This window comes from Lissotriton vulgaris, unplaced genomic scaffold (genome assembly GCF_964263255.1).
Source record: "Lissotriton vulgaris unplaced genomic scaffold, aLisVul1.2 SCAFFOLD_1642, whole genome shotgun sequence".
NCBI lineage: Eukaryota > Metazoa > Chordata > Amphibia > Caudata > Salamandridae > Lissotriton > Lissotriton vulgaris.
This window is the reverse complement of record NW_028248131.1, coordinates 336,338-354,750: the sequence shown is the minus strand read 5'-3', so window position 1 is coordinate 354,750 and position 18,413 is coordinate 336,338. Positions and strand designations below refer to the sequence as shown.

General features: G+C 44.7%; 1 pseudogene; it reads right to left on the bottom strand.

Annotated features, from left to right (window-relative positions):
• Positions 1–6,768: 6,768 nt before the first annotated feature.
• On the bottom strand, positions 6,769–8,415 carry LOC147664925 (uncharacterized; annotated as a pseudogene).
• Between the last annotated feature and the right edge of the window lie 9,998 nt (positions 8,416–18,413).

Here is an 18,413-nt window from a genome sequence, read left to right as displayed (position 1 = left end):
ATGTTATGAAATATCCAAAGTTTTCACCATCCACAAAATGTATCAGAAAGATCAGTACATCCTATGGTTGTTTGAATAATGCTCATATATTATACTGATCATGTAAGTTTCTCACACACTCTAGAGAATGGCATGCCATCACTGAGCAACTAAAAAAGGTGTGACAGCGGTGTTCTATTAAACATTCTATTTGGTAGCATTTGTAAGGCAAAAGCATGGCATCGGTCATGCAGTTACACATAATATTGTGGCTATATAAGCTACAAGGGAAGAAGTGGGCCAGACGTTCTTATTTTTTTTTGCTTCCTCCTTCTGCTGCTTTTGCTAACCACAGCATTGTTGGGAAAAGATGGTACTGCTATAGGGTCTAAACACAGCGTTTGAATCTACACTGCACTTGCTGCTAGTGATTAGTTAACTGTAACTGTCTTCTTTAATTTGTTGTGTGATAAATTTACATGTGACCATCACATATACCTTGGGCATTACAAGGGCAGGCTTGAGAATTGGATGGAATTCAACTACAGGCACAAAGACATCTCTCGGAATGGTAAAGAATATGCATAAAATGCCCTATAGGCATTGTGGGTTTCAGAGAACATTTATCATGCGTATTTTGGAACATGCCTGAAACAGAAAATAAGTTGCAGTGTTTAGAACCCAACACTGGTTGCCAGTAAGTGCGCTGAAAATGAAAGATGCAATGTGAATATTTCATTACAGTTAGCTGAATTCTGAAAGTGTAGACACATTTGAAGAATTTCTTCCTCCAGATGATGCTGAGAAATTCCTTCTTTGAGTTTTAAAACATTTTTAAACTGCTTTAAAAGTTTCAGATTAAAAAGGATTAGAGGTGTGTTGCTTAAGGCCTGGGTAGCACGTATGAATATGACGGTATGCTTGGCTAGACACCTTTTCTCTGCATACAGACTAATAAGAAACTGGATTTACCATTGCATGCAATACCTTTTTGATGAGTTTATGAAAATGCAAGGGAAGTTGTGACTGCTTAGTCCTTGAGTGTCATCTCATCGGCCTCTTCCAAATACACTGCTAACCAGTTCCCAGAAACTTTAAAATCTGTTCACCCGGTGAAGAAAAAAGATAAGCTCTGAATAAAAACATGAGTTCCAAATACAAATCTACTTAACAATCTCTGCTTATGACCTCATGAGGCAGTAAAGTTTTCTTCTATATATCCAAATAGCATTCACACCTGTTACGTCAGGGGATCGATTCCACCACATACAATTTCTGAATTGATTCACTGAATCACTAGGAGTTGCAATAATCAGAACTGAATGTGTTGTCAGTCTTCCTCCGGCATCTCTACCAAAATTTGAAACTTCACTGCCAGAGTTGTTGCAGGACAATGAAAATACAAGTTATCTTGCTTGCTAGGGACTGGTTATAGACACAAAGATAGGTTTTTGTTTTTTACTCCAGATAGTTTGTAACCGCCAAGGAAATAGGGAACAGTAGACATAATCCCTTATCTCGTACATATACCATCTGAGCTGTTTAACATACCCATTGTTCGTTGTGTAGTTAGATCTCCAGTATGACTACTTTCACATTGCCCCTCATGATGGAGTCATCTTCCTAATTGTAATTTTTTTATTGGAGGGTAAACATTACTGGTACTGATGCTGTTTGGACTAGTGTTCTTCTCGTGGAACGTGGCAGAACTATGTACTAATAAAATAAATATCTTAATGTAAATATAGCTATCATGTCTACAGGAAACGTCGTTGGCTGGAAACATTTCAGTAGTAAAATACTATGTAAACAATAGTTCTGCCTACAAGTTCAAAAGTGGTCAGGCTAATGGTGATACAGATATGTTTATCAGTGGACGATGATTGAAACTATGAGTCTATCTTAAACTAGCAATAATTTACATTGTATTAGAGTTGACTTCTCCCAGTTAAAGATTGCAGATTAACTTTTATTGTTCAATGTATAAATTCCACCAGAGAAGCAATTCATCACTATATAGTGTTGCATAGTTTTGATTTTATTAACACCACCACAACAAGGGGAAAACCATATGTTATAATAACTGGGCTACCTTAATTCAAACTTGTACAATACTATACATAAATATATATACATTTTGAGTTGAGAGACCTGGCATGTACCTGAAACTGTATTTCCAAGTAATGTGAAAGCTGGCAAGTGAGTGAAGTACTCTTTGAGCACCTAAAAGTTATGGGTGGAAAAGAAATTGATGGTTGAGTAGTCTCTGATATAGTGGCCCACTTGACTAGAAGAGGCAATAAAGGTTACTCTATAATTGATTACATAATCTCTAGTTATGGTAAATTTTATTTCAGAAATGCATATACTAGATTCAATTTACAGTGATCCCCTAATACTCAGTACATTTAAACATACCATTTCAGTTGACCTCTGACTGGACTCCGGGTACCTGTAATGGAAAAGCCGATGTTAATCTAAGTAGTTGCCGATTGTATTGGGACCAGTCTAATACAAAAATCTTCAATGAAATTGTATTGACGTGTGTGGACTGGTCATGATAATGGTTTATTATTTGAGTTTGAGTCCTGCATACAGAAAATGAGACTATGGAAAATAAAGTATAACTTCAGTAAAGTGGAAAGCACTCCTCAAAAACTTAGATACTAAAAAGCAGAAATAATCACACCTTAAAACAATTTGAACAGTAGTCTGTATCTCAGCTAAAAGAAATACAAATATTAAGGAAGAACGGAAGAGATATCCACCTGCTCCAAGTTGATCATAACTGGCAACATTGCATGAAGCTTTCCCGTGAAAGAAATGTAAGATGCTTCTCGAACTGTTGCTGTTCCTAGCGTAACAAAGACGGGTACCTCTGTGATTCCATCCCACCACAAATATGGATGGACTATTTCAAAGTTATATGAAGGAGGTGAAATGGAGCCCTCTGGAAAACAAATATCTCTTGCCTCAAAATCACCATTTTGAAGAGATTTCTCCACCAACATGTAATCAAATAGTTAATTACATAATTGGAACAAAATGCTCCGGGGCTATGATCAGATCCCTGTAACAGTAATAGAATTAATACGTTCTCTGGGGTGAATTTCTGCCCCCATTATAATCCTACTGTTCTACAACTGGCACTCTTCCCAACTCATGAACATTGCATTATAATGCCTCTATATACAAAGGGTTGTAGTAAAAAAACACCCAGTAGTTCTAGGCAAATTGCACCTCTCGAAGTTGGTTGGAAAGATTTTTGCAAGGAATATATTAGAACATTTGCATATTGGGCCTAGGAGAAATATATAATTCTCTGTATACAATCACGTTTCAGACCTAATTGCTTGGTAACTGGCAATATTGGTATATTAATAACTATCATAAATAAATATGTAGTGACCAGAATTCAGATTGGTTATGCTGCTTTTATTGATTTCTCCACAGCTTTGATCGTGTTGATAGACTGAGAACCTTCTGCATTCGCTATTCCACCTAGTTTACTGAGACTAATAATACTGAAACTAATAATTGCATTTGTCGATCTGGTGTAAAATCTTGAAAACAGACAATGGCCCAAAAACAGGGCTGTAAATTAGCCTGGCTCCTGTTTGCTCTGTACCTCAATGGTTTGTCAGCTCAGTTCTTAAAAGTTAAAGATGTCTTCCCTAAATTACATACTTATAAATGTAATTTATTGATGTATGCAAAGGATATAGTCAACTTTGATTTAATGCCGATTGGTCTGCAAACCTACTTAAAGATCCTACATGAATATGCAGTGAATTAATACTTGGATATAAATGTTTCTAAAACACAGATCATAGCTTTCAAGGGCAAGAAGCATTGTAAATCTTTTTGCTAGGTCTTGGGTCATGAAGGTTGGTGGTGGCAAATAAATACATATATCTCGGAAGAGCCTGCTCCCATAACTCAGTAAACCCCATTACAGCCAAGTAGGATATAGCTCATGCTGGTACGTTTAACCACTATTACACGTCCACAGGGAGGAGACATTTTAACCACTTACTAGAAGTTTATGAAACAAAAGTACTCACCCGCTTTAAGCTATGCTTCAGAATGTACCCCTATGGCAAATTGGTCTTTTCTAAACTTCTGTTAGGGATAGATCCTTAAACGTTTGTACGGTGAGTAAATTGATCCCAGTCCTGGCTATGTGTCTGTAATGTGGTCTCTCTAGAACTTATGTCTAGGCGGTTGCAAAGATAGTCCATTGAGGCCATCAAATAATTTATGCTTCAAAGGAAACTTTAAGAGAATATTTGAATCGAGAAATGTTCACAACTTTTAATAACAAAGATGCATATGAGTTAGACAGGTTAGGTTGTATAATTAAATGTCTCCAACTATGTTCTTCAGGAAGGCTGCGATTATTTTTGTAAAAGTCTATTTCTCAATTGTCATTGTGCTGAGGTAAAATCCGAAGTAAGTTATCTTGACATTGTTTTATCAGACCTAAGCCTTAGCTATTCTTTCTCTTTCATCGTGTTTGAAGATTGCAATTAAGGTTAGTTAACTTTCCACTTAGTAACCAACAGGCAAATGGGCAGAATAGACATCTGACTCTTACAACGGTCATCTTTGCCAAGGGGGAAAACTTGACTTGTATCATTTTTTTATTTATTTGGAAGTCTTATATAGCGCTAGCCAGACCTGGGGGTATCGGAGCGCCTTACAACATATTGAAGAGACAACATACAGGTTCAAAGGCATTGAGGGAGAAGTACAGAGAAAGATCAAAAGGGAATCTGTACAAATTCTGCTGAGTGTCAGAGGTAAGCTGTTGAGGGAGGAAATGTTCAAAAAGGAGGCTTTACAGTTCTGCTGAGAGTTCGCGGTGAGCCGTTGGGGTAGATAGGTCAAGGCGAGGTATTGAGGAGGAGGGGTCATGAGGTAGTTTCAAAGTCCATGGGGAGGCATGACTAGAGATGGAAAGGTTCGCTTCGGGTGCCGACCCAGGGGTTGAGAGTTCGGAGATAAGGAAGAGGTAGGAAGTGGTTGTGCGATGACTGAAAGGCTGCCCGTTGGGGTAGCGGTGATGGGTGGCCTCCTGGTGGAGGTGAGAGCGTCACGTAATTGCGTTCAGGAAGGCGCGGTTGAGGTAGAGAGATTTTAGGAGGCTTTTGAATTTTGGAAAGGAGGGGGTGGTTCTGATGTTGACTGGGATGGCATTCCAGATTTTCGGGGAGTTTCCTGCAAAGTAGCGTCCAGCAGTCTTTTGTTGACGTGTTTTTAAGGGAATGAGTAGGAGAGAGTTGGAACTCCTGAGGCTTCTCGCTCGTCCAGCTTTCTTGAGCTTGGAGGCTAAGTATTCCGGTTTCCCTGTGTGCAGGGCGTTGTGTGTGAGGCAGGCAGTTCTGTAACTGGCCCGCATTTCGACTGGAAGCCACTTTAGATCTTTGAGCGCAGGAGAAATGTAGTCAAATTTCTTGATTCCGGTGACCATTCTGGCTGCAACATTGAGGGTGGTTTTAAGCGGGTCTAGGTGAGTGAGCTGTCCCGGAGAGAACTGCGTTCCCATAGTCCAGTCTGGATAACACCAGGGCTTGGGTGGCTTGCTTGAGGTCGGAGGCGGGATGTTGGGTTTGATTTTTGTTAAGGAGCTTCAGATTGAGGAAGGCGCTCTTGGCGGCTTTCTTGATGTGGTTGGACATGGAGAGTTTGTGGTCAAGGGTGATTCCCAGTGATTTGACCGAGGTTGCCAGGGTGAGATTTCTATTAAGGGTATCAATAGCTTTCACCCCTTCAAAGATTTCCGGGTTTTCGTCCTTGTTGGAGATGAAGAGGTTCTCTGTTTTTCCCTGATTGAGTTTGAGGTGGTTCGTTGATAGCCATTCTTAGACTTCCTTGAGGGTATTGTTGAGTCTTTGAATGTCGTTAAAGGAGGAGGTTTCCAGGTAGATCTGTGTATCATCTGCATAGAGATGAAAGGGGATATTCGCTTTCTTCAGAATGGAGGTGATAGGTTCCATATATATGTTGAACAGTTGAGGGGTGATAAGCGTGGCTCAAATCCACCCGAGTGACTTACCGCACTCACCTATAGTTACTCAGTAAGAAGTCAGCCGGAGGGTGGAGAAGAATAAACAAGGTAATTTTATTAGGCCACAAACTCCCATATGAGGGCCCTGTCCGACCTCACCCCTAAGAGTGCGCAGAGAGGACTAACTCATCATCACAGCAATACATTATAACATGGTACAGTGAAGTAAAACACGCCCCTTCTGGAAAAATACTGGACCCCAGAGAGAGGAACAATGGCATCATACAAGAGGCATCTGCAACTGCAAAGGCAACATTTGGCTATCTCTGCCCAAGGCCGCGGAGCCGGGCCTCAGCGTCTCTGGTGCATGAGAACACTACTGATAAGGAACTTGTTAGTTTCGGCCACAGCTAGCTGAGAAACGAAAACTGCTGCATTAGGGTTTTTCTTATTCCTACGGGAGGGGGGTGAGCGAGTGCGGCTCGCAGGCACAGAGGAACACTCAAAATGGAGGCACACGAGCTAAGCTAAGGAAACTGAATATCACCACACGTATAAATGAATAATCATATGAAGGGTAAAAATAACGTAAAGGCATAAGTACATACTTCATTAGTTACACATGATGCTAACTTGCATATGTAAATGTTAATGGGTGGGGCATCAAAAATGAAACCTATCAGACCCTCCTTTTAGCATCATTTGGCTAACTGGAGCGTAGCCTTTATTAGCTAAAAAGGTAGCGCCTTTACATTCCATTCTAGGGGTGTGGGCACACTTCAATCAAAAATATCCTTATCAATAAGCATCAACCAACGAATATCATGAAGTTCAATAGCAGTAGAGGCAGGATATTGACCAGTCACTTTTCTTGAGGGCCGCAAATTACTGGCACACATTGAGCAACATGGGGGGAGGCAGTAAACACAAAGGCAGCATGTCAGGAGTACACCCACTACTCCAACTATCCCCATCAGTATTTTCCAGCCCCACGAGGAGAAAACACCCCAGAGCCACCCCTGTAGTGACCATGTCCCATTATCCTGATGAAGTTCAGTCGCTAATCTATGGAGTTTCTGTACCGCCAAGTTAACTGTCGGAGCTGAATCCGGAATATACACACAGCAAGACGTCCCGATGACGCGGCAGGCTCCGCCCCTATCAGCGAGGATGACGTCTAACACCATCCTGTTTTGGATCGTAAATAATCTCATAGCTTGCATCTCAACAGACATATTAGCAGCAATGTCTGCTTCAGTGTTGACCACTTTCTCCATTACCCTTGACAACCTACGGATGGCCCTACTGTTAAATATCGGACCCCAAAATGGCAAGAGGCCCTTCGAGAAATCTGTCCATTGTTGAAAAGAGGTGTCAGTCTGATCTACGTCGTCAACCTGAAGTGCCCTCCTTATGCGCTGCTCTGGCGGGCTGGTAAACCTACGATGAGTCTTATGATAGTCAGAAGGTGCCACATACACAGGTGGAAGCATATAGGCTAGATAACAGACTCCACCCCAACCTTCAGGCAACCATAGATACCCATTGTCCCCGCACACGAAGTAAATATTGGGAGGTGTAACTAGAGAAGGACTAAGGGGCAGGCGGATCGATGCTGTCACGTTACAGGAACTGTTCCCAACCTTTATAGGACCCCTCCCTGCAATACAAAAGAATGGTGGTGGTCCTACAACTGCTAAGGGCATCAAAGACTTATTGCTACCGTTCCCTTTTGGGGGGGTGTCTATAGGACAGAGAGGAATTTAACTGTAGGAAACTCTCCCTAACTCTGTCAGTGTCATTGGAAGTTAAGAATCGTCCTACTTTCTTTTCACATGTCTCCAAAAATGTTTGGTCAAAACGTCCATCAGTAAACAACTGTCCAAGAGAAGAAGCAGGCATAGGGCGTACCCGCATTGTCATAGTAGATCCTCTGTCTGATAGTCGGGGAGATAGGAAATCTGGCTGTTGGAAATATTTGACCATACCAGTCAAAGTGTACCACCCCACACAACTATTCACTGGTGTCGAGGGAAGTGCTAAAAATCTATCCTTTTTGTAAGCAGCAGAGGGTAACAATCCACAAACCCAACAATCTGTCACATTATAGACTGCATGAGCATGATGAAGGGTCTTAATAAAAACATTATCTTTATAGCCTTTACGTAGACTTGTTCACCATAATCAACAGTAATCATGTTATGTTCAGGAATGGCAGAAGGTGTGGGAGCAAACGCATGTACAGGATAAGCTTTGTCCAGAAAAAACAATATTCCAAGAATCACAATGAAGGCAATAAGCAGTATTACAATGACCACTATTTTCCCTTTGCGCGGTAAAGCCAACCATGGGGAATCAGGCTCGGGTCTACGAGGAGCCGCGAAAGGCTGCTCCTCGTCGGGGACGGGACGACCAAAAGGGTACATTTCTTTTATCAAAAATCAAAAGTCAAAAAAAAGAAATACTAAACTAGAAAAATAGTCCCGGGCACTCCAAAACCGGCCAGAGGGGTTCTTCAACCCTTAAAAGGGATCTTCGTCCCTGTGTCCGTTAAAGCCTCACAGGTAGGCTTCTATTGTTCGTTCCCTAATCCCTCGTTGGAGTTGCACAGCTGCAGCAACTCAGGACACCACTCTAATGTCTCGCCAAACAGAATCTTCGGCCAAACACCAGAGCTCTTACTAGTCCATCCCTATCACTAGTCTTCTTCTGTGAGATATTGTCCACACCTCTACCTGATCCAGTACCCTATCTAAGCCCTTCTTCCAGTGTTTAGTCCCTTATGCCTTTCTCCTTTCTGGGCCGCAGATTATAGCGAGTGCTCCCTCGCACTTCAGGATCTGTGAACAAAATGGGGATGTCTTTGGCAAATGTTGCGTCAGTCGATGCCTGATCACTATTCTCAATGGGAGCCTTGGAGCTTGCAACAATTTCTTTCTTTCTCTTTACTGCACTCGGGTCCTCTCCCCTCAGTGAGGCATCAGAGAAAGGTGTGTATCTTGGTATCACTTCACACTCCTGGTCAGCAACGCCATCTCTCACCCATTTGTCATACGGTAACGGCAGCGGAACCTTCTTCACATGTGATGCGTGGGTCCATGCCTTCCGACCCTCAACTCGAAGTGTGGTACGCGTCGTCAGGAGCACTTGCCTCAGCTCCGACCATCTCGGCTCCAGACAGGACTTCCGCTGATACTTTTTCACCACCACCCAGTCTCCGGTTTGTATGGAATGTCCGGGCTCCTCCGGCAACGGCTTCAGGGTGTCTGCTACCTGCTGATGAATAGAACGAAGATCTTTAGTCAAAGCATACAAGTAGTCTATCAACAGAGGATATTCAATTTCTGAAAAACATTTTGGTCTTGGTACTCCCCACACGTTAGCGGGGCGGCCAAATACCACCTCGTGAGGGGAGACACCCGTTCTGGAATTAACTGTCACTCTGGTAGAAAGCAAGGCTACAGGAAGGGCATCTGGCCAACGGAGTCCTGTACTCTCCTGTATTTTGGCCATCTTCAATTTTAATGTTCCATTAAATCTCTCCACGAGCCCCGCTGCCTGAGGGTGTTGGGCCGCGTGGAACGTTTGGGAAATCTGCAGACCCTTACATATCTGCTTCATCAATTCAGCATTAAAGGATGTACCATTATCACTCCAGATCACTCTAGGCAGGCCATATCGGCAAAAATATTCCTTAATCAACATCTTGACTGTGGAAATGGCCGTGCAATCTTTTGTTGGAAATGCCTCCACCCATCTGCTAAAAGAGCATACAACCACCAGGACGTATTTGAGGTTATTAACCCTTTCCATTTCAATATAATCCATCTGAATCACCTCGAAAGGGAAAGAGGGTGGAGCGAAATTGCCCACTGGGACAGGTGTTTCCTTTCCTGGATTGTGCCTCAAACATACCATACACTGTTGTACTAAATGGGTAGCTACTTTAGAAATGTGTTTGTTATTCCACACCGGGTCCAGTAATTTGCACATACCCTTGGCACTAATATGTGCTGGTCCATGAGCCATTGTTACCACTGGGAGGACATATGAGTTTGGGAGTAACCATCATCTTTTGTCTGTCACATCTGTCCAACATCCATCAGAATCTAATCGCCCCCCACCATCCTTCCATGTCCTCAATTCATCCTCAGTCGCCTTTTCTTGTATGTTCTTTACGCTCTGCACAGTATCTGCCATCTAGCTGGTCCTGCCACAAACATTCGTGGGAGTTTCGTCCTCGCTGTCTCTTTTGCTGTTTGGTCTGCAAACGCGTTACCCCGTCCCACATCGTCCACCACTGCCTTGTGTGCACTACACTTTATCACAGCCAGTCGTCTGGGTAGCGTCAATGCTGTAAGCAGTCGCAATATCAGTGGGCCGTGCTGTATTCTTTGTCCATGCGATGTCAAAAAACCCCGTTCTGCCCACAGTTGCCCGTAACTGAGCCACGCCAAAGGCATATTGTCTGTCAGTATAGATATTCACATCCAGTCCTTCACTCAACTCACACGCTCGCAACAAGGCTATTATTTCTGCAGCCTGGGCCGAATGATAGTGAATCCTAGAAGTCTCCACTACTGTCTGTAATGTCGTAACTGCGTATGCTGCCGTCGACGTACCGTCTGCAAGTTTAAAACAAGACCCATCAACATACAGCTCCTCGTCAGGATCATCTAAAGGTGTATCAGTCAAGACAATTCTCCCTTTCGTCTCCTCGTCTGTCCGAAACAAACAATCGTGTATTTCATCGTCTTTTGTGTCTGATGGGATGGGTAACAACGTGGCTGGGTTCAGAGTGGCACATCTCTTTATCGTAACATGGGGTGCGAATAGTGTCATTTCATAACCAGGAGGACGAGCACTAGTTAAGTGCTGCGTCTGCATTCTGTTCAAGAGAATATCCACAGCATGCGGTACCATTACTGTGAGGTCTGAACCCAGGACGAGCCCTGCCGATTGTCTAATAGACCGCAGCCGCCGCTGTGGCCCGTAGGCAGCTCGGCAGTGCTCTTGCCACCTTGTCGAGCATAGCGGAGAAGTAAGCACACGGTCTCTGTTTCCCCCCGAAACATTGTGTTAGGACAGACAACGCGCAACCTTCCGCCTCATGTACATAAAGCACAAAAGGCTTCTGGTAATCAGGTGTTCTCAAAACAGGTGCAGAACATAAAGCTGATTTTAGTGACTCAAATGCTTCCTGACATGCGGGGGTCCAGGGTAGGGGTTCGCGCACCTCTTTAGTAGTCGGATACAGTAGGGGTTTTGTTAGTAAAGCATAATTGGGTATCCACTGGCGACAATACGATGTTATGCCCAAAAACGCGCGTACCTCTCGCTGCGTGTTAGGTACAGCCATGTTAGTTATCGCTTTTATGCGTTCCGGTGTAAACCTCCTCCCCTCCTTCGAAAGGAGATGACCCAAGTAGGTTACCTCCGTTCGACAATATTGAAATTTAGGAAGGGACACTTTGTGGCCCTTGTGTGCCAAATGATGTAACAATTTAACCGTAGCATCCCGACAACCGTCCTCGGTGTCCGATGCAATGAGAATATCATCCACATATTGTAACATAACATTGCCTGCGGGTAATTCCAAGTCGTCCAATTGAGCTTTCAATGCCTGGCTATAAATGCTGGGACTCTCTGTATATCCTTGAGGAATTCTCTTAAATCTAAAACTTCGGCCAGCCAATGAGAATCCGAAGAGATAACGGCTATCCTCATGTACAGGAATACTGAAGAAAGCATTCTTCAAATCCAGAACAAAAAATATTTAGCCGATGGGGGAATCATTGTCAAAATCGTTGTAATGTCGGAAACCACTGGGTACTGGGGCTCAACCACCTTGTTAATGTGGCGTAAGTCAATCACAAATCTATAGACATCAGGTGTATCATCTTTGGCATCACGTGACAGTCTTTTAAGAATCGGAAGGATAGGACTATTACATGTGTTAGAGTTCGTCTCCTCCACGATCCCCGATCGAATCAAATCCTGTATTATCTGCAATAGGGCCTTTTCGCCATCCCTAGATATCTTGTATTGGGGTATTCTGGGCAGTTGGGCTCCCACTTTAACCTTAATTGTCACGGGGGCAATATCCATTTTTCCCACATCCGTATCACTATTGGCCCATAAGCTCTCTGGGACCCCTTCAAATTCAGGCGGTAGAGGCTCGTCTTTGGAAAAACATTGCTGTGCACGCGCAACGGTAGGACCCAATGTAAGGTACACACCATCCGGAGAACAATAGATGGTGGCATGTAACCTCTTCAGCAAGTCTAAACCCAACAAATTTTCGCCACAGTTGGAAGTCAACAGAAAAGGGGAATCTACAGTGAAAGGGCCAATCGTAAGAGCGAGTGGTTTAGAGATGGGGCTAATCACCGGAGTACCTGAGAACCCCACGGAGATATTTTTCTTGCCAGACAGAGCCGCCCCTGGGACCTGAGAACGAGCCACTGAACTTTTCATAGCACCCGTATCTACCAAACATTTCTGTTGGGACCCTGACAAATCTGCAGTCACATAGGGTCCTCGTTGATCAACATCCACAGAAACTGGTCCCTCGCTCTGTCCTACGCTGTCCTAGTTATGGGAGAATCCTGTCAAGTCATCCATTGTATAATCATCGTTGTAGTACTGTCCACCTCCCCTCTGAAAGTGTTGTCTATCCCTATTTCCATCGAAACAATTGCCTCCTTGTCTCCCTACACCATCAGACTGCCCATCATGTCTTCGGAAATCACCTCGGCCCCGCCCTCTTTATTGGCCAGCATTCGACTGAAACTCAGGACAATCTCTCCACCAGTGCCCCTCCTGTTTACATTTTGCACATTGATTCTGTCCCAATCGCTCCCTTTTGTCACCCCTACCATAACCACTGCCCCCTCGTCCCGCTGCCGCAGGTGAAGCACCTCTGCCTCGACCTCTGGATACCTGTTGTAGCAAAACCCTTGTCTTCAAATCCTTGGCCTTCTTTTCCTGCTTGTCCTTACTCTCATTTTCTCTATGTTCATAATACTGAGCCATGCTTAGGATGCCAGAAGGAGTGGACGTCGTCCACGTACTCTCCGACGCCTGTAACCTCGCCGATATTTCCGGTAACAAGTTCATTACGAACCTGTTAACGAAAAGTCGTAACCCTCCGTCCTGTGACATGTCCTGTCCACTGAAATCCATAAACGTCTCCTCAAACCTAGTAAAAAAAAATCAGAAACGGCTTCATCCTTTTTCTGCCTACAGGCTGTCAACTTATCCCAGTCCACTTTCTTCGGGGGGATGAGAGAGTGCATATACTTAATAATCCGCCCCGGCAATGCCAAAATCTCCGCTTTCGGCTTCTCCCCCGGCTTTCGTTCCTTGTCCCAATCCTGCAATTCCGTCCATGTACCACCTAGTTCCTCTCTATGATCAGTACCCTTCACCTGCCTCCACACGTCCACCGGGACTAATAGTCCAAAAAATAATTCAATGTCCGCTAAAGTCATAACAGTCGAGGATGCAGCTTCTGTCAATTCCTTATAATAGGCAGTCTGATTTTTTCTGGAATCTGGTAGCTGAGCCTTCAAAGCTAACACCTCACTCCTTTTCCACGGCGTATATACCCACTGTTCTTGAAAATGGGCGTCTACACGAGCTCTAGTGACAGCATGTGTGACTTGATCTACCACTTCGGGGGCCTCAGGGTGAAAAATAGGGTGCACCTCACGCATTGGATGTATCCCAGGAACATGAGGTGTACCTGCAGATGGTAATTCTTTCCTATACTCTAGTATGGATCTTAAACTTCGCATCACTTCCCGTACCAGAGTGTTAGTCCTATAAGCTCCATTTTTTATGTCCTGTAGAACCGCGGGAGCTGCTCCTCCATACCCCTGCTCCCATAGCGCTATCAACCTGGGCGACATGTGCCACAAAGCATGCTGTTGCATCAGAGGTTCAAAATCTTTCATTGTGGACCAAATGTCCTCAAACGAATAAATATTATTCCTGGCCCACTGACAAGCTTGGTTAGCCACCACCGTTTTTTCATCTAAGCCAATTGTTGAGCGTGTAAGTAATTTTCGCACCTGGGAGAGCAACCCACTCCCCATACCTCTATTCGGTGTCAACAACTCCTGACTGGGAGTAGCGCTAGCAGAGACAGCAGGGAGTGCTGAGAGAAACTGGGAGGGAGCGGGTGAGCTTGCCGCGAGCAAAGAAACAAGGGGAGCTGGCAGCGATGGGGAGATGGAAGACGCCGTGCCAGACGGGTGTGGGGCACTTGCTTGTGGGTCCGAGATCCCACCGGAGGAAGCCGGAACCGGCAATGTGGGATATAGTGGCTGTGGGGCATAAGGGGGAGGGGGGCCGGGCATTCAAAACATCCTCCACCTCATCCTGTTCATCCTCTTGCACCACATAACTTTTATTTTCCTTCAACCTACAAAGCCTATCTGCGCGCTCTATCCGTTGCTCATTCTCATTCTTCGTATGCTCCCTCGCTTTCTGTGCCATCGTCTCCGCCGCCCTCTTCTGGGCCACCTTCTCCTCCCTCAACTGACGTTCTCTAAATTCCTTCTGCCACATCCGTAATGAGTCAAACATGCTCTGACGACTACGCCTAGCGAACAATTTGTCTTGCAAATAATCTAATTTAGCCACTTCAAAAGAACCTGTCAAGGGCCACTGCAAATCCACATTGTCTTTGGTATATCGGTGCCATAAAGTACCAAACAAAATCAGAGGTAATCCGTGTTTCACATACATATCAAAATTAGGAGAGCCCTCCACCGGGGCGGGCTGGCTTTCGGCCAGTCTAGAATCTGATACACGGCAGCAGCATCCGAAACACCGCAACTTACTGAAGCACGGCATCTTTACAACAATGTAATCACACCTTCCCACAAATTCCCTTACCTCTGTTCACCAAGTGCCTATTACACAATAACTCCTAACGCAACCACCCATATATTGTATACATAAAATTCAAAACATACATGCATCCTATACATCAAAATCCTGCCAAACACGTGTTACCAAAATGGGACAAGGCCCGTCGACCAAGTCCTGGGGAACCTGGACCCTACCGCAGACCGAACAGTACACTAACTGTTCTGAGGAAGGAGGACACATCCGCCACCCGTGTGACACTACGGATCGCTGCGCACTTTACCGCAGCAGGCCCAGAACTCACACCTACCAAATCGCCAGTCTTAGGCATTCGGGGTGAAGTCCGGGACTCGCCGCGATGAGCCACGCTTCCACCACAGTACCACCCGGTCGGATGACCACAAACAAATGTCCTCCCAACGTCCGTTAAGTCTGTCAGAGCACCACTCGCACTCTGAGTTCCCCGGAGCACACTAGCCCCAGGAGCGCACCGGCTCCTCAAACCATTGGAGACACCCCAGTCTCTCGGAGCACTCCAGCTCCTTCAAACAGGCGGACCACTCACCTTCCGTATGCGGTACCGACCTCTACCGTTCTCCACCTCCGGCTGCCAGGACCAACACGGTCAGCTCCAGGTTCTGCCTTCCGGACCCCGGCGTAAGATCCGAACGGGGACCTCTCCCGATCAGCAAGGTGGGGCAGCGCTGCGAGAACCAAGCTCGGCATCAAAGTGGGTACCCAGACCCACCGTGCCGACCGGAGGGTCCCCGGTCTTCTGCTACCCACCTACGGGTGAGAAAGATCCTTATCGCGGGGTTCCTATTCGGGTGCCATCTGATAAGCGTGGCTCAAATCCACCCGAGTGACTTACCGCACTCACCTATAGTTACTCAGTAAGAAGTCAGCCGGACAGTGGAGAAGAATAAACAAGGTAATTTTATTAGGCCACAAACTCCCATATGAGAGGTCCCTGTCCGACCTCACCCCTAAGAGTGCGCCGAGAGGACTAACTCCTATCATCACAGCAATACATTATAACATGGTACAGTGAAGTAAAACACGCCCCTTCTGGAAAAATACTGGACCCCAGAGAGGAACAATGGCATCATACAAGAGGCATCTGCACCTGCAAAGGCAACATTTGGCTATCTCTGGCCAAGGCCTCGGAGCCGGGCCTCAGCGTCTCTGGTGCATGAGAACACTACTGATAAGGAACTTGTTAGTTTCGGCCACAGCTAGCTGAGAAACGAAAACTGCTGCATTAGGGTTTTTCTTATTACTACGGGAGGGGGGTGAGCGAGTGCGGCTCGCAGGCACAGAGGAACACTCAAAATGGAGGCAAATGAGCTAAGCTAAGGAAACTGAATATCACCACACGTATAAATGAATAATCATATGAAGGGTAAAAATAACGTAAAGGCATAAGTACATACTTCATTAGTTAGACACATGATGCTAACTTGCATATGTAAATGTTAATGGGTGGGGCATCGAAAATGAAACCTATCAGGGGAGAGAATGGAGCCTTGAGGTACGCCTCTGTTAACGGGAATGAGTTCGGAGGCAAAGGATTTGATTTTTACTCTTTGTGAGCGATTTTGAAAGGAGGACCACTTTCTCTGCGCCTGCCCCTTCTTTGAGAGCTTTGATGAGAAGACTGTGGTCTACAGTGTCGAAAGCAGCAGACAAATCTAGGAGGATGAGGAGACAGCAGTGGCCAGCGTCAAGGGAGTTGAAGATGTCGTCCATGATGTTGAGGATTGCAGTTTCGGTGCTGTATCCTTTCCTGAAACCAGATTGGTGTTGGTCGAGCAAGTTTGTTGTCAATATGTTTGTTCAGTTGACGAAGGACACATTTTTCGAGGACTTTGGCAAGGAAAGGAAGATTGGAGACTGGTCTGAAATTATTCAGGTCGGATGCGTCTAGGCCTGGCTTTTTCAGAAGAGGAGTGACTTGGCCGACTTTAAGGCAGTCTGGAATGGTGCCAGTTTTTAGAGAGCTGTTTATGATTTCGCACCAAAGAGGAGCTAGGGAGAGTTTTTGCTCTTTGACCATTTGAGCGGGAATGGGATCGAGGTTGAGAGGATGGCTTGGAGGAGGAGATAATGTTGAGGAGCTCCGATTCTGAGATGGGGTCAAAGGAGGACCAGGTGTTTGCCGGACTTTTTTTTGAGGAGACTTCGCTTATTGGAGAGCAGTCTTTTTCTGGGGGAAGAGGGTTGAGGTCCAGAGAGTTCAATCAAGTTGATTTTTTCGTTGAAGTTGGCGAACAAGGATCTATCCAATTAATTTCTCTTTCTAGAATGACCCCTCCAAATGAAAAAGTGTTATTGTATATTCCGATTTTTTTCAAAGTTTACTGAAAATATTTTAAATGTAAATATAGATTATGCACATTTTTTGTGTTTTACATCACTTGATATAAATTTGTATTGTTTCTCGGTTGAGGTCTGAATCAATTGTTAATAAACTTGGCTAGTGTTCTTAGTAGTGTGCGCCCCAATGTCCCCACCTATTATGCTGCAAGAATGAGATCTTTATAGCTAGATGTGAAGCTCATTTGCGAAGTGTCATTCTGGATCCTTTCTGGTTTGCAGAATGGGTCCCTTTAAGATCTTTATACTCTGTTACGAGGGAGATCCTTTGTGAACCAGGGAAAGTTTCACTGTTTACAATTTGTGGAGGAGAGGGTTGCTGCACATGGAAAGGCATTAGAAGAGAAGATTGTGCTCCAGATCAAGCGGACAATATGTATTCTGGGAAGGCAGAGCAAGGTGGAACTTCTGGCAGGAAACAATGGTTAAAGACATTATTATAGACTTGTACAATACAAGAGGTAACACACAATTTAAGCAATTGACCTTGAACGCACTCCGGAAAATAGAGGGCATTTGCATACTTTAGAAAAGATGTCTGCTGTCCAAATACATGTGAAGGCTGCTCTTGCACTGGTACCCAGCACAACAATGTGTTGTCTGTAGTCAAAACAGTGAGGCTGGGAATATTCTTTGAGACATATACAAGGTTCTCAGTGATCAGAAAATGTTTAGACATCCTTTGGCAGGTGACTCCTACTGAATGGAACACTGAGGAGACTAAGCATCCTTGGTGCTGTGTACACTTCTCAGTAGGGTCAGACATCCACCTTATATGGCTAACCCAGTGGACCAATAGTCAGTGACAGAGTTTGGCAGATAAGCAGGTGTAGGCTGGGTCATCTCTGGCAAGGTTGACTAACTAGAACTCCCCTATCTAGAAAGAAGAAATAGCCATTAAGAGTTTGAAGGCAGCCATCAAAATGCCCTACACTGGGTGGTTTGGGGTGTGTCATTGGGGGCAGGGAGATTGCAGACAGAAGCAAGAATGGTGGTCATCGCCAATCAGAATAAGGACATTATAAATGTGGGCCATATAAACCAATCTCGCTCTTTATACAAATATCAAGATTTATACTAAAATCTTGGCAACATGGCTGAAGGGGCGGGGGTTGCTACTCCTATCAGTAGGGCTTTGCGGAGGGAAGTAGAGTAAGCTACAACACAAAAA